This window comes from Crassostrea angulata, chromosome 8 (assembly GCF_025612915.1).
Source record: "Crassostrea angulata isolate pt1a10 chromosome 8, ASM2561291v2, whole genome shotgun sequence".
NCBI classification, from domain to species: Eukaryota; Metazoa; Mollusca; class Bivalvia; order Ostreida; family Ostreidae; genus Magallana; species Magallana angulata.
The window spans coordinates 38,387,404-38,402,942 of record NC_069118.1 but is presented as its reverse complement, the minus strand read 5'-3'; the positions used below and the strand labels follow the sequence as shown (position 1 = coordinate 38,402,942).

The 15,539-nt window shown below is 33.7% G+C and overlaps 1 long non-coding RNA gene across 1 annotated transcript; it reads right to left on the bottom strand.

Moving 5' to 3' along the window:
* Nucleotides 1–9,205: 9,205 nt before the first annotated feature.
* On the bottom strand, nucleotides 9,206–11,210 carry LOC128158383 (uncharacterized). The gene is made up of 3 exons (XR_008239973.1): nucleotides 10,413–11,210; nucleotides 9,983–10,238; nucleotides 9,206–9,824 (listed from the first exon to the last, which is right to left on the bottom strand). It is a non-coding gene; the product is annotated as an uncharacterized LOC128158383 (long non-coding RNA).
* Between the last annotated feature and the right edge of the window lie 4,329 nt (nucleotides 11,211–15,539).

Here is a 15,539-nt window from a genome sequence, read left to right as displayed (position 1 = left end):
ACCAAAAAAATCATATTACATAAAGATTTAATTATGAAATAACAAAGTGGAAATCTTCACATTGTGGAGATAGGAAAAAATGGAAGATACATGAAGGTTGCGTCTGACCTTAATATTATACAAGCAATAGCTTTCCAAAAAGCTTGCCTGACTACCCAAATTTATTCAATGGAAGCATGCATGTATCAATTAGGCTATCTTATAAGAAATGAAATTTAATTTTCGCTGCGGATCATAAATTATTAAACTGAACGTGCAGAGTTTAGAAGCAATTTCAATCTTTTTCTTCGATCGAGTGCATGTACCTGTACATCACTGGAAATTAATTTTAAATCATCTTAGGAATGTACATGTATCCAGAGGCGGATCCAGCAATTTGAAAAAGGGGGGGGGGGTTGTTCCATTTGATAAAAACCAATATGTGCAAAATTCATCATTTGTCAATAAACAAGGACTTTTTGAACGTTTTCCATGCGTATACAACTGTATTTAATAAACATTTATCTCATCACTATTTAATTCACATCTATTTCAACAGCAGAGTGCACTGCATTATTAAGCGTTTTGCCGTTTAGGTTTAGGTAAGGACGATTTGCATAATATCTAACCTAAAAAAAACTCAAGTCTCCAGCAATGAGAAAGTGCGTCTATGTTTGATAGAAAAGAAACACTAAGAAACAAAAAATAGCTCAGAATAATTACGACAAACTATTATAAAAATTGATATTTTGGTAATTTTTTTTATGTCTTTGATGTTTATAAATTCTGCACTGTTTATCGATTTTGGTGTTTTAAATAAAGGTCTAAATGATAGGATATGACAAAAGAATGGGAATAATTTATCTGCTGAATAAATGATGCGTGTGTAATACAATGGTAAAAGCTATTGTCGTCCCAGGGAACTTGATGTGACCTCTGTAATGGGTGCGCTACATCATCTGGCACTAGTACAAATGCGATCATATTTAGAAAAGTTTTGGAAAGGTGGGCATTTTAAATAAAAGTAAATATTCCAATTATATGAATTTATATTTGTTCAGGCAATTATTAATTCAAGCTTGTGGGTGCCCCCCCCCCCACACACTTTTTCTCACAGCAACTTATTTTTTTAAAATTTACTTATAAAAAATTGAATTATCAAGGATTTAAAAAAATTTATATAAAAATAAGGAAATTAGGATTGAAATTGAAGTAATATACATACTACGCCAGCCAAATAATGAATGAGACATTCTGATTCTGGCGCGGAGTCTTGTAAATGAAATTTCCATTGATCTGAATGGATTTTTCCGTGAGGGTCGGGGTAGGTATAAAAACAAATTTAATTGTTCAAAGTTTTGAATTGTTAACAACGATATATCAGATCGAATGTTTTAGAACGATTTATAAATCCAAAGTACAGTCATTTTTAATCGGTTGACGCGTGAGCATATGTATTAAGTAGGCGGGCATCCTTACACCCTATTAATTGAAGACAAATGAAATCGCGTCCAGCAGAACTCCCTGGCATTTTAGTGTATGTTATTATGAATTTATGATTTTGTTTGTTAATAACAATTCAACATCAATTATTAATTAACAATGTACACTCTAGTACGCTAATACACAATTTTGTTGCGATGACCCCCCTTCCCCCCGGCCATTATACCTATTTTTAAATCAGGATTACACACGTGCTTGCATGTGCAGAAGACAATCTGGAACTTAACTGATAACTATATCATCTCTTTGGAAATTTATTTCTCCGTAAGCAAATACGTGTAGTAACTGATACATGCAATTGTGAAAACCATAGAGGAATGCATGATCTGCGCATAATAACTAACTGCTTGATACAATATTTCTTTTTTCCAACATGTTTTAAGTCAATGATAATATGAAAATATATGATTGACTTCATAACGGAAATTACTCATTTTCTTTATTCCCCTTTTCAATAAACAAAACAAACCAACAGACCAAATTGATCCAGATAAATATAATTATCAAAAATAAACCTAAAAAACAAACTACACTTTCATCCTTCACCCACAATATTGCCTTTTCGATATTTGTCATCGTGGTAGATCCGTGTAACAATCTATTAAGTAGGTGCTTGCACGACATAGAACCGGCCCTTGCTGATCAACGTTTTCATTAACGCATATAAAGGAAAAAAAAATATTTAGATTTTTTCTTGGATTTATTTTGATGTTAATAAAAAAGAGAAGAAATTAGTTCTCAGTCTCACTTTATGCTTGTTTGTTAGCGGTTAATCTAAGTTCATTTTGTATATCCTTTTGTAATTTAAAAATATGCGATGTAAATCTTTTTTCCATGCAATATTTCGTATAAAACAACGAAGAGTAGTATCTTGAAACTTCATTCAAAATTTTATTAGACCTTTAAATTGTAAAATGCTAACATGGAAAATTGTGCCCGATTTCTTTTTTTTTTAAGGTAAAACTTTATTGATTAAAAAAACTGATTCTTTGAGACAAAATAAATTGACATAATCAGTTTGACATTCTCTAAGTGCAGGTCTGTAGCTCTTAGTCTGAAAAAGAATCGGATGGACGACCTAGGACCCAGATCGTCCATCCAAATTTCTTGAATATTGCCATTTCTTTCGTACGCGGACGCATGTTGGCCGAATACTCACCGAGACTAAATGGTTCGTATTTTAAGTTTTAACTGCGTTTAAAGGTAATATTGGAATTCCGATAATTTTGAAAATGATTAATAAAAAAAAAATGGTTAAAATTACCGTTAAATTACCGGCATCGGTCTTCCCCATGCGCGAATCTAGAAGAGTAGGGTGAGGGTTCCAGACCCCACCCCAACCCCCGCAAAATTTCTTTCCATTACATGTACAATATAAAATTACAAAAATATGCCTCGGACATCCCCAGGCAAACTCAAATAACCGTCAGACACTCAACCCCCACCCCAGGAAAATTTTTCTTATCCGCGCATGCCCCCCTCCCCCCCCCCCTCAAAAAACAAATTAATTCTTCAGAACCCCCTGTAAAATTTCCAGGATCTCCGCATACATTCTAAAAGATTCATTGGCCCTTGCTTTTGATAAAAAATGCGAGTAAAATGTTTGGTCTTTTTACGTTCATACCGGTCATACCCACTGTGTGATTATAATCGTCGTCCATATTCTGTGTATATTGAGTCAATTATGATGATTAGATAAGTTTCTCAAAATAAAATGCACATGCAAAAAAAACAACATGCGGCGAATCAAACTTCAGACAACTTTTAAAGATCTGTATTTGCTTATATACATGTACTTTGTTTCTTTTACACAGTGTTTATACATCTAATATTGCACCATGGTCAGGTATCAATTTTTGTATTACGTCACAAGTATGACGCAGCTACGACGGAAGACCTAATCGTTGCTTGCAACGAGCTCGTCTCTAGTTCAAGTATGTGTTCCAAGGAAATTAATTTTAAAGATTATTATTAAATTCATTTTAATGCAAGTTTAAAGATTTTTATTTCTCTGACAGATTTGACTTTTACTTTGGTAAGTTTGAAACTATGCAAAGGGATTGGTCATCTATGCTATTGCTAGTTAATAGTCTGTGCACTTATATATGGCTTTGTGTGTCTTCCTCCACTCTAATCCTTCAGTCTTCATTAATTCTCATCCTTGTATCTTCATCTTAAATGTCATCATATTTATATATATATATATATATATATATATATATATATATATATATATATATATATATATATATATATATATATATATATATATATATATATATATATATATAGATATATATATTTAACAAACATATACTGCTTACCAAATCTAATATAAAGATACATGTGCTATCCACAATGTACAGTTTTATATCAATCATGATAAATGTGTGCCTTCTTTTTTATAAAGACATGTATTATTATATTAAATATTAAGTGGAAAATAGAAGATAAGATGTTCAACTTAGATAGTTAATGTTTAAGTTAACTTGATGAAGGCTTATAAGATAGTTATTATTTCAGGTGTTATGTAACGCGCTGTGGTACATTACGAACCAACATTTGACTATCAACGATGCTGCACATGACAGACAGGATCTAATTCCATTTCCTGATGCATTTGACATGTATCAAGGGTTTAATGAGGTCAAAAGGAAGAAAATGAAGAAGATGCCTCTTGATGCTGGATGTCTTAAATCTCATGCAGAAACTTTATATAGGTCAGTTTAAATTTGTGCTACAACTCTTTTATTACTAAAAAATATAGTAAACGATCACCTTTTCAATATTTATTTTTGATGAACCAAAGATTATTTCTTATGCGGTGGCAAATTGTTAATGCTTTTGAAATATGAACATCATTTTTGTAGTGTTCTATTGAGACCCATAACTTCTTCTACTGAAGCATGGAGGAAGGGAAGTAAAGAAATTCAGGGCCTGGCTGACTGTTTTGATTCCTATAGCAACTACCTAAAAAGAAGGAATGAAGAAATGCAGACAACTCATGCAGAGATGCATCCTGCAAGAACAATTGCTGAAGATGCAACTATTGAACATAGGACACCATCATCATTGGTTAAGCAGCAATACCACCTGCTGGATGCTATCATAAAAGGAAAGGAAGTTGGAGAATTTTTTATTTTTAATGAAAAAGGGCATGTTAATGTACCATTTATTGACTCAAAGCAGAAATACCGATTCCTTAAGGGTCTTCAGCTGTCTGTTCCAATAGACATACTTAAATTCAGTCCAGGTGGATCCACAACATCCTTATTCATAATCTGTAGGACACTAGAGAACCGTGCAGGGTCACAGATATTAGTTCAGGGTGCCAGGTTGTTGCAGACAGCAAGATCAGAAATTCAGGAATTTCACACCCGAGAGATGAAAAAAACATTCAAAGAGAAGATTAATAATATACTTAGTAACTTCCTTGTCACCATCTGTTATAGAATACATATACAAGGAGTTGGCATTTGATGGCAGTCAAACGATTAATCCGGTTATGCAAGAACGTTTACGTCTCATTTCATTATGCCATACAGATTTAATTGCAGATCTAAGGCATACCAATCCAGGAAGACCAAACACGAAGTTTGATGTTTTTTTTAACATCTTCAAGAAGTTCTTGAGAATATTACAGCTGCTGATGACAGGAGACATGGCCATGCACATCTCAGTGAATTCATTTCAATATCAGACATGATCCAGAGAGCAGTATCTACTTGTCCACCTGGTACCCCTGTTCCTTCAGCAAGTCTTGTAAAACTACAGTTTGCACCGAGAAATCCATATTGCCAAGGGGCTTTGAACTTTACATCTCGTTTAAATGTACTGTTTAAAATTCAAAGAAGACAACTACGCAAAACTCATCCTGACAGTCATTTCTGCAATGCTTAGTTTAAGTATCTTAAATAATTTGCTGTAGAGGAAGCTGAAAGATGCATGATGGTATGCTGCGATGATAAGGCAAAAGTACAAATTGGTGATCCTGGTGCTGCAGTATCAACAGGAGTAAGGGGGAAAAAATCAATTGTACATACTTCCAGCACCCTTGTTGCCCTTGATCACGACATGACACGGTGTTCACTCACACCATCAGTTGTATTACAATGCGAAGTGCCAAAAAGTGTTGACAAATCTTTTGTACGTGGAAAGGTTTTTACTGTGCTGAATGATTCCATTTTTCAGACTGCATCTCCTTTTCGTCATGCAGCATTCCTTTCAAAGATGATGCTTAATTCAGGCAATGATCCTAAGCCAATGCTGTTGAAATTCACAGACGGTGGAATAGATCAAAGAAACACTCTGGAAGCTGTTAAACTAGCAAACATCTGCTTGTTTAAGTAGTTTAACTTGGACATTTTAATCCATGCTCGCTGTGCACCAGGTCATAGTTATACAAATCCAGCAGAGAGGGTGATGAGCATTTTAAATCTAGGACTACAAAATGTTTCTTTAGAAAGAAAACCCTGTGAGAAAAAGATTGAAGATGCTTTGAAAATCAAGAATAGCATGGCAGAAGTCAGGGCTTTTCATGAAGAAAACCCCAACTTTAGAATAAGACAAGGGTGGACAGAATCTCTTGAGGAAGTAAAAAGAACCATTCAGAATAGATTTGTCAGATTGAAGCTCAAAGATGAACCTGTTTAGGTCTTGGATCCTCTCAGTGACCAAGATATTGAGGTAATGAAACGACACCTAAGAGAACTATTTCCAGACATGGACCTGACAAAATTGCAGAAGACACACACTAGAAAAATCAAGTCATACCAAGATTGGTTGGACCGTCACTGCAAATCTACACAGTATGTTTTCCAAATCAAGAAATGTGACAATGTATCTTGCTGCATTCCCCCTAGAAATCCTCAACCTTCATGGCTACCAGACCCCCAGTTAGATGCCACAGGTGAACATTATCTTCCATACTCAGAGGTGAGAGGGAAAGAAACAACAGAAAAGGACAGACAAACCCTGAAACTTTTGAAAAAAAAGAAACCACTAGTACCTGCAGAAGGCGTTGATTGCTCGACTGTGCTGACAAATACATGTAAGAATGTTGATGTACTGGGATATATTGAGGAACCTCAATCAACACCAAGTCTGTGTTCTGTACAGAATGCCAGATCAATTGTAGAATGCAAAGAATGCAGGAAACCTCGTGTAGTACACTCAAAATACAGATTAACTGAAAGACAACAATATTCAATTGTATGTGACCTTAGTGAGCTAGAATACACCTGTGGATTACCGATACTCCCTCCTTCAAATCCATTATATAAAACGGTAATGGCGAGGTCAACCATCACATGTGAAAGTCCGGTTGAATTATCCTACTACAGGAGTGGTCTTGGCCATGCAAACCTTTGTTCATATTGTTGTGGAGAGGGGGAAGTTAATCAAGAACTTTTGCAGAAGTTCAAGACTGTTCTTCCCATCTGTGAAAGCTGCATCTTGCAGGGAAAGGACATAATTACACAGAGGCCCTATGGAAAATTTTAAAGCTTCATCTGAGGCCTGAAGACACTGTTTCCCCTATTATTTTGAAACATGTTTCAAGTTTAAAAAAAAAATAAAATGTTTTTCCTACCTACCTACCCTATTTTTTTTTGGTCAGGTGACAGGAAACAGAGATATTTTTTTTTGGCCTTAATACCGGCCGAGAACGCTACGGTCGGTTGCTTTCCAATCAAGGCACTCAGGTTTCATTGATTTCTAAATGAAACATATATTTTACAAACATATTACTACATTGTGTAGTTCTATCGTTTAGAATGCCATACAATCTGAATACCTTGATCAAAAAGCAACCGATCTTAACTTTCTCGGCCGGTATTTATACCCAAGTGACAGTTGAAGATAAATCAAAACTGATATGGCGACCAAATACAGTTATGCATTCATCTCAGCAATAAAGAAGCTGGGTGGTCAACAAATAAGCCACAAATTTTTCCGTAAACGTGTAGTTTTTAGATATAAATATCACTTTATAGGCAAAAGGTCCATATATACTTGCCTTTTGAAGGACATCTTCTCATAAACTTAAGCGTTCATTTTTGGCTTAGACCATCGATCTCTCATAAATTTGTTCATTCGAATATGCATGTGGTAAAGTATTCTAAACTGCGATTCTTCTTTTAAAATACAGTTATTAAACTTGTCACAATAACAGTCATTTCTTTATTTATTTATTTGTTTCTACCAAGTTTAAGATACCAAATGTACATTTAGTTTTAGAGATATTAATGTGTTTTTTATTTACAATGTTATAATTTTCAATGAAGCAGCACTCATCATAGATCATTTTTATTTCTTCCGTGGTGATGTTATTTCCTTACGCATGATATAATTGCTATTAATAAAGCAGGTCACAACGTCGCCATATCATCCTGTGAAAACGGGCTGTTGGAAGGTTTAAACGGTACCCTCAAACAATTGCTAAAACGTATGTGTATAGAAAGAACAAATGATTAAGATAAATATTTAACCGCTGTGCTTTAAGGATATTACCTTAAGAAGACGTTAGCTGTCTTGAGTGTGCTCTCTTTAAGTAAGTGTATGACCGTATCGTTCCGGGACCAAATCAACTTTGCAATCAGCACTAAATACCATGACAAGAAGGCCAAAATGTAGAAAATGAAACCAGGTGAGAAAGTTCTGGTTATATTGTTTCATGTATCTACCAGTAATAAGCTTATGCAATGGCAAGGTCAGTATCAAATTGGGATAAAGACCACGAAAGTAGGTTATCAGCTTGACTTCAAAGGCAAATTAACACGCAAACATGTTGAAAAAGTATGTCAAACATTCTGAACCAGTTGTTCATTTTGTTATGTCAGTAATTGATTCAGAACAAATTGATAAATCTGATGTTAGGTATGATCAGGAGGAATGTTATTTTAAAATAATTGTCTCAAGAATCGTATAGAAATGAGGACGAGAATCCAGCTCTTAGCCAGAAAGGAGAAACAAACTATGAACAACCTTTTTTGCAGGTATGGAGATGTTTTGTCAGATGTACAAGATAATACGCCTGTAATTTAACATGAAATACGGATAATGACAGATAAACCTTTAGAGTAATCTTTAGGCAAATCTAGTTTCCTATGACGGATACGGTGAAAGAATATTAAAGCAATCAGATAGTCCATATTCATCCACAATAGTCCTTGTTACAAAAGAAGGATATTTTTTAATTCTGTGTTGATTTAAGAGCCCTGATTCGAATCACGGTATTTGATACACACGTATGCCAGACGTGGAAGCAATGTTTGCAAAATTGTCGGATTATATGTCTCAGTTAAAGTCCAAAGGATATTGGCAAGTACGATTCTGTTCGTCTTTTGGCAGTTTTTCAGACCTTTTCAGGTCTTTCCAGTTCACTTAGATGCCTTGGTTAACGTTAATTATATGTAAGGATATACTTGTACACTGTATTTCAAAGACTTTCCCCCATACATTCCTATACTGATTTGAATTAATCTAAGATCTAATGAATATTTCTATATCCCTTACTAAAACTTTGAACCCTGATATTGATCTGGCCCTTACGAAAAATTCCACCCTGTCTTAAGGCGGAATGTAGGCGAAATTTGAAAGGCGGATTCCGTCTTTCATTCCTCTGAATGTATAACTAATATCACAGATTCAGGGAGGAGTCCAGGTGGATTCCGGGCGGTATATGGCTCGAAATATTTGAATGAGATTAAGCGTATTTCGGGTAATAAAAGTCCGCCTTAAAACAAAAAGGAATCCGCCTTAAAACAAAAAAGGAATCCGCCTTAATCTTAGGTGGAATCCACCTTATGATAAATTGAAATCCGCCTTAATATAAGGCGGAATATGCAAGATTCCGCCCTAAAATAAGGTGGAATCCACCTAAATATAAGGTGGAATCCGCCTTAGTATAAGGTGGAATCCGCCTTAATAAAAGGTTGCGTCCGAATCCGCTTTAGGGTAAAGATGAACACTTTTTACAATGGACAGAAAAACTTCTGATGATTTATGCTTTTGAATCCAATGACTAAGTCCTTTTAAATTAGCACCGGATGGGGTGGAATCATTGCCTTCATTTCATTTATAAATCAGTGGCCAGACTTACAACATAATTCCTGTGTATTTCCTTTTTTAAACACATCATAATACAGATATCACATCCAGAATATCTTTTTATTTTCCTAATGTTTGTCTTCCACTTAATATAATAAGTTAAACTTTTTGATTTACAGTCCACGTGTTCACTATTGTGTACAGGTAGTTCCTTGAAAAGTTTCTAGAGTAGCTCAGATCTTCCTTGAATCTTTTCGGTTATTGCATCACTAAAAATACTTCTCTCACATATTCTGAAAAAATACATGTAATTTGATAAAGTATTACTTATAACCAAACACTCGATCAGATATAAATATATCAATATACATATATACCTTTTTGTTATTATCATGATTATAAAGAATACCTTTCAACAATGTGAACAAATAAAAAGAGATCCAATCCTTACCTTTCAAAACTTTGATTTTGGTAGGGTTCATGTAAATGGTATGGCTGACATTCTACTTTTTAGTCTCCCATGTCCATTGTCCTTCTGCTTTTGAGCTAGTTTTTATTTTTATCAGGCTGTTTCTCAATGCTCATACTAGGACAGCTTACATATAAGAAGGCAACTTGCCACCCTCCCAGTGACTTGTTGGTATTGTTGCTTTCCTTGTTTTTCAATTGTTTAGCATAATGTCAGTTGTTTTCAACAGCTTTCAAATCTAAAGGAATGAAGGGATTTCTATAGTTTTACGCATTGTCTAATATCTTTTAAATGAAGAATTTCTTAGTTTAAACTTATTTTTTCTTCACATACAATTAGCACAATTTTAGACTGTACTTTAGAACTATTATTGATAAAGTCATGATCATAATTAAAATTTATATTGACTTACTTTCGATATTAACATTAAGGTTCCTGTGTTCATGCCCTTAGTCCACATAACGCGCACACTTTGCTCAACTCCATAAGACTTGGTTTACATCAAATTGCTGTAAATAAGTTTCACTGTATTTCCCCCCCAAAATAAACCTCATAACGGTTTACACATGTCTAAATTTTGTAACACAAAGATGATCAGGAAAGTTAGGCATGGCCGTTGTTGCCAAATTCAAAACTCACAAAGCGCGATCCTCTGAGGCCAGAAATATGATAAGGGGTAACGCTGATTTTATGTTTACAAGTGCTTGATGGCCATAGTAAAACAATTTTTAGCAGCAGTTTAAAAGTACAATAAATATGCTAGCGTGTTCATAACTCATTCCTGTCTTTATATTAATTAAACATTGCGGCTAAAATAGTATGTACATGTTTAAAATTGTGATAGAAAAAAAAGATTTTCCCTGTTGACGCCCCTCTGCAATACAGGGAGAGGCTGCGGTTCTTGCCTGTTAACAAATGGCAGCCTGTGTATTGAGGTCAAGATAAAATTAACCAACCTGTGTGTAGAACATACATATATAACCTGTTTGATAGTGTCATCGGATTATCAATTTGAATTTAAGGTTACAAAATTAAACAATTTGAAGAAAAAATTAAAGTTTATTGAGTGAAAGCAACAGACAATTTATAAGAATGAGCTATTTATAGAACAGAAAATGAACTGTTGTGCGCCTTTAACACGATTTGGCCAAGTTTTAGCCGTAAATTTTATATTATAACTTGCGAATAATTGTCAATTAGCGAGGTTAAGGCGGAATATTTAATGATGGTAAGGGGGGAAACGGGCAGTGAGAAATAATACGGTTAACTTTGACAGAAAACAGCTAATTGCTGAAAATACGGCTAAGGTTTGAGGCTAGGTCCGGTTATGAATAAGATGGAATCCGTCTAACATTCAAAGCGTTTTCCATGTACGCCTTTGATACTCCTAAGTACGGCTACATTTTAACCGGAATACGTCTAAGTTCACCCCGAGTCCAGCCGGAAAACGGCCAACATTTTCGTACGGGGGTGGTCGCAGTTTGAAAAAATAGAACATATACTTTATCAGAAAACTTGCAGCCATATATTGATATTCACAGTATGAAATAGCAATTCAGTCACCTTTCCTGCACATGGTCTTTCAGTTAACATTCAGTTGACTTTATCCTTTGATTTTGAAACATTACAAGTGCCGAAAAGATTATTAACAATTAGGAAAATACATCCCAATTTGAACCATTGCTGTGATTAACAGTAGTTTAAATAACTCAAAAATGCTAAACTTCAATTCGATATGTAAAATGTTTCCCATTACGGACCTTATCTATCGTGAGGACAATTATTAATCAAACTTAAATCTTACTCACACTTTTGAATGCTTCTACTAAAGTTTTAACTTTTCTGACCTGAACAGTCCAACATTTTAACGAACGTCTCTTTTAACTTAAGTACATGCATATCCCACTTATGACCCCATTCTACATTTTTAGTTATTTCTAACATACTCCTTTTAAAGCCCCAGGGCCTGTTTCTTTAAAAAAATGATCAGGAGTAAGCTTAGCTTTTACTAAATTAGAGACTAAATCTCAAACCATGCTAAGTTCCGTTTGACAAAATGGTGAACACTTATGCCATAATAGGCTAAGTCCTTCTGTGAACAGAAATTACTATTGTTTGAATCTACGGCAACTTAAACAGATTATCTTATTTTTCGGTTTATATGGTATGCATACTTTAAAACTCAATTACAAGAACTAATGTATATAATGTACGTTAATTGAGTTAAGTCCACCATTCATGACATTGATTTGATCTCCATTATTTACAATTACGAACATTTGTCTAACAACAAATACAATAATTTGATAAGTTATACACATTGAACACATATGTGTATAAAGTGCAAAGTTATGCACTTTGTTTTTGCTTTCAAAAGAGAATAATAACTGCAACATGATGTCATACATCTGAGATGTAATTAAAAAAATGATGAAAAATTGCACATGATCTCATAGTTTTTTGAAGAGAAAAATGTGTCTGCAGCTGTCGCTCACACCGAAATTAATATAATATCATGTGATATCACATAATGTGAACTTATTAATAGGCAAAAGATGCGGACTTGGGAAAAACTAAACAAGAATTGCCGTCTTCTGCTCAGTTTAATAAAAAATATATATACGGAAATTCACCTGTCGTCGAATATTATCCTTGTGAGAGTCAAATCAGGTAAATATTTATAGATTTTAAATTTTAAGGGATTTTCGTGGAAAAAAATTGTTGCGTTTCAACTTTTTGTTATATCTTTAAAAATCACTAAAAAGAAAAAAGGAAAAACTATGGCTTAAACTGTACCCATTTTTTTTTAATATGGCGATGTTAAATCCATAGTCATATCACTTTTCATTTTAAAAGAAAATTCAAAAATGTGTTATGTAATACATGTATGATAAAATTATTGAGCATTACACTTATCGCTCTGTGCATTGCATACATATTTTTAACGATTTTGCGCAAAAGTTGAAAAATAATAAGCATTTGATGTTCATATATTATCTTCTTTGTATCCTTTGTGTTTTCTTAAAAATTACAACATGTTACATGTAAGTAGAGAAAGCATTTATTCTCCTGTGATTAAAGTTTTTTATGAACAATTTCACACATGCAAATTTTGTGATGTATGTAAAACGTGCACCTTTCAAGTACAAAATTATACTCTAAATTAAAACATTGATCCACCACATATTATTATAGCCTCCGAGCAAAATAGATACGATGTACGCATGCTTAGTTCTCAGCGGGGATGTCCAAATTCTTCGGTATTTAAACCAAAATTTGTCCTTTTTTCAGTGATGCAACTTAAAATCTAGAAAATATTGGCGTAATTGCGTTAGTCGGTCTAACATAAGCCCCCAATCTACATCTTTTGAGAAACGGTCCGCATTTACTCTAAGAAAAGTTTAGTTTCGATTTACTTTTTATCTAATTGGTAAAATGCATAATGAGACATACTAATGACCAAATGAAACACACATGTATCAAGCCTAATTGGGATCACCTGTGGGGTCGTTAGGACGCGTTAAAGCTTAGGAATATATCACATATGAAGTAAGTCTTTTAAACTTCATATATCAAATTGTTAAAATTATATAGTTAGTATAATGAAACAATGATCTTGTTAATTATTATTCTACGTGTTGATTAATATATTCCAAATAAGGCAACCATGCAAGCTTAAAAACACTTATCATAGTTGAACGTATGCGAAACAGATTTGATTGCAGACAAAAAAAGTTGTGCAAGAATGAGTTATCATTAAGATTATTTGAAGTACTTTTAAACCCAATATATAATGACAAGGTGATTTAAAGAACCCTGCTTAGCGTAATCGACATTCTTAATAAGATGTTTTGTTTTTTTTATAGATCGTTCCCATACCGGTCGGGAGAGTCACGATCGATTGATTTCCTATCGAGATATTCAGATTGCACTGGCTTTAAATAAATGGACTTTGTTTTTAAAATATATGAAAGACGACGTATGACTATATATGATTGTATATTATTGACATTGTGCAAATTATTTCCTGTTTATTACTGATAGGGCTTAACCAGGTGTTAATATTTACACACACTCTCTTGCCATACATCTAATTACAATTTTTATTTATCCACAAGAATATATACATGTAACATGCATGAGAATGACTTTGTAATGTATTTTATTTGATCTAACGCAAAGTTATTGGTTAATATTGCTATCCAAACAAAATCGTATGAAAATTTTGAAACGAAGTTATCTAATAGTTAACTAAATGGATACAAGTTTCTTAACCTGTATATTATTATTTTCGAGGCGCAGTTCAGTAACACTTGTAACTTACATGTTTATAAAAGTTGAACATAACAGATATTTAAAATGCATGAAAGTCGGAAAAACTTGGATGAGGACATATGTCGTACACAATTTATGTTATCATATGTAGTTTTCAGGATAAAGTATTTCACCATGATAAAACCCATATTTCGTAAAGAATCGTCGTATTCTGAAACAACTCAAACCGTACCCTCTTTACAAGGTTCACAACATGGCTCAAATTCTTAGATATATTCTACAAATATATCACAATCATGTGTCGGTGCATTCAATGAAAGTAATAAAATACAATATACGTTCAAAAAAGTGGCTTTAGTGCATACAAAGCTAATTTTGAACCATCACTTCACTTTGAGACTGTTTGCTATGTCAGAATTTTTGGTAAAAAGTTCCTGTAGAGTCAATAAATACCAGGAATGTTGCTGTGCTTGTTATGACATAAGAAGATTCGATTTACCCAACTCCTGGTTAAAGACTTTGTTGGTAAAAAAAACATGTCCACGATAATGCAGGTCTTGTAAAAAAAATTCACATCCTCTTTATTTGACTTCTATGTGTGAAACGGCACAGGGTATTGTTTTACCATAACTGGCCTCAATCTAGTTACTTCGATTCAATTTTGTGCTCCAACTAATTCGAAGATACGAGTTGATCTGTAAATACAGCACTGAATGGTTTACTACTGTCTGTTGAACTGGAGTGATATCCTGCGCGATCTGATTGTCAATTCTGTCTAAACTACAGAATGTTACAAATCTAATTAAGTCCTTGTTGTCATTGGTGTCTTCATTATCATAATCAATTACAGACACAATATATGTGGTAAAAATCCATATTACTTCTCACATCTTTCAAAATATATTTTAAGTAAATTTGCATTACAAGTTTCAAGCTTCCCGTCTGTGTAACCATGTAGTCTATATCACCCAACTTCTTAATTCACGATGTTAAACGATCCCATCTATTATCCACATTCATTGCATCAATATCTTGCATTTGTTTGACTTTTTTAACCTGTAGAATTAGTTATGATTTTGTTTCTTTGACTGACATGTTTTGCGCTGCTTTTGTCGTTCCTCTACACATAATGTACAATGTATCTGGTTCATCTGCTTTTCTGACACCCTTTATACATGTATATTGCCGAGGATTAAAATAAATACGAAAGGAAATTGAAAAACCACGCCACAACGGTTTTGGGGGTAAACATGGAATTTGCTTC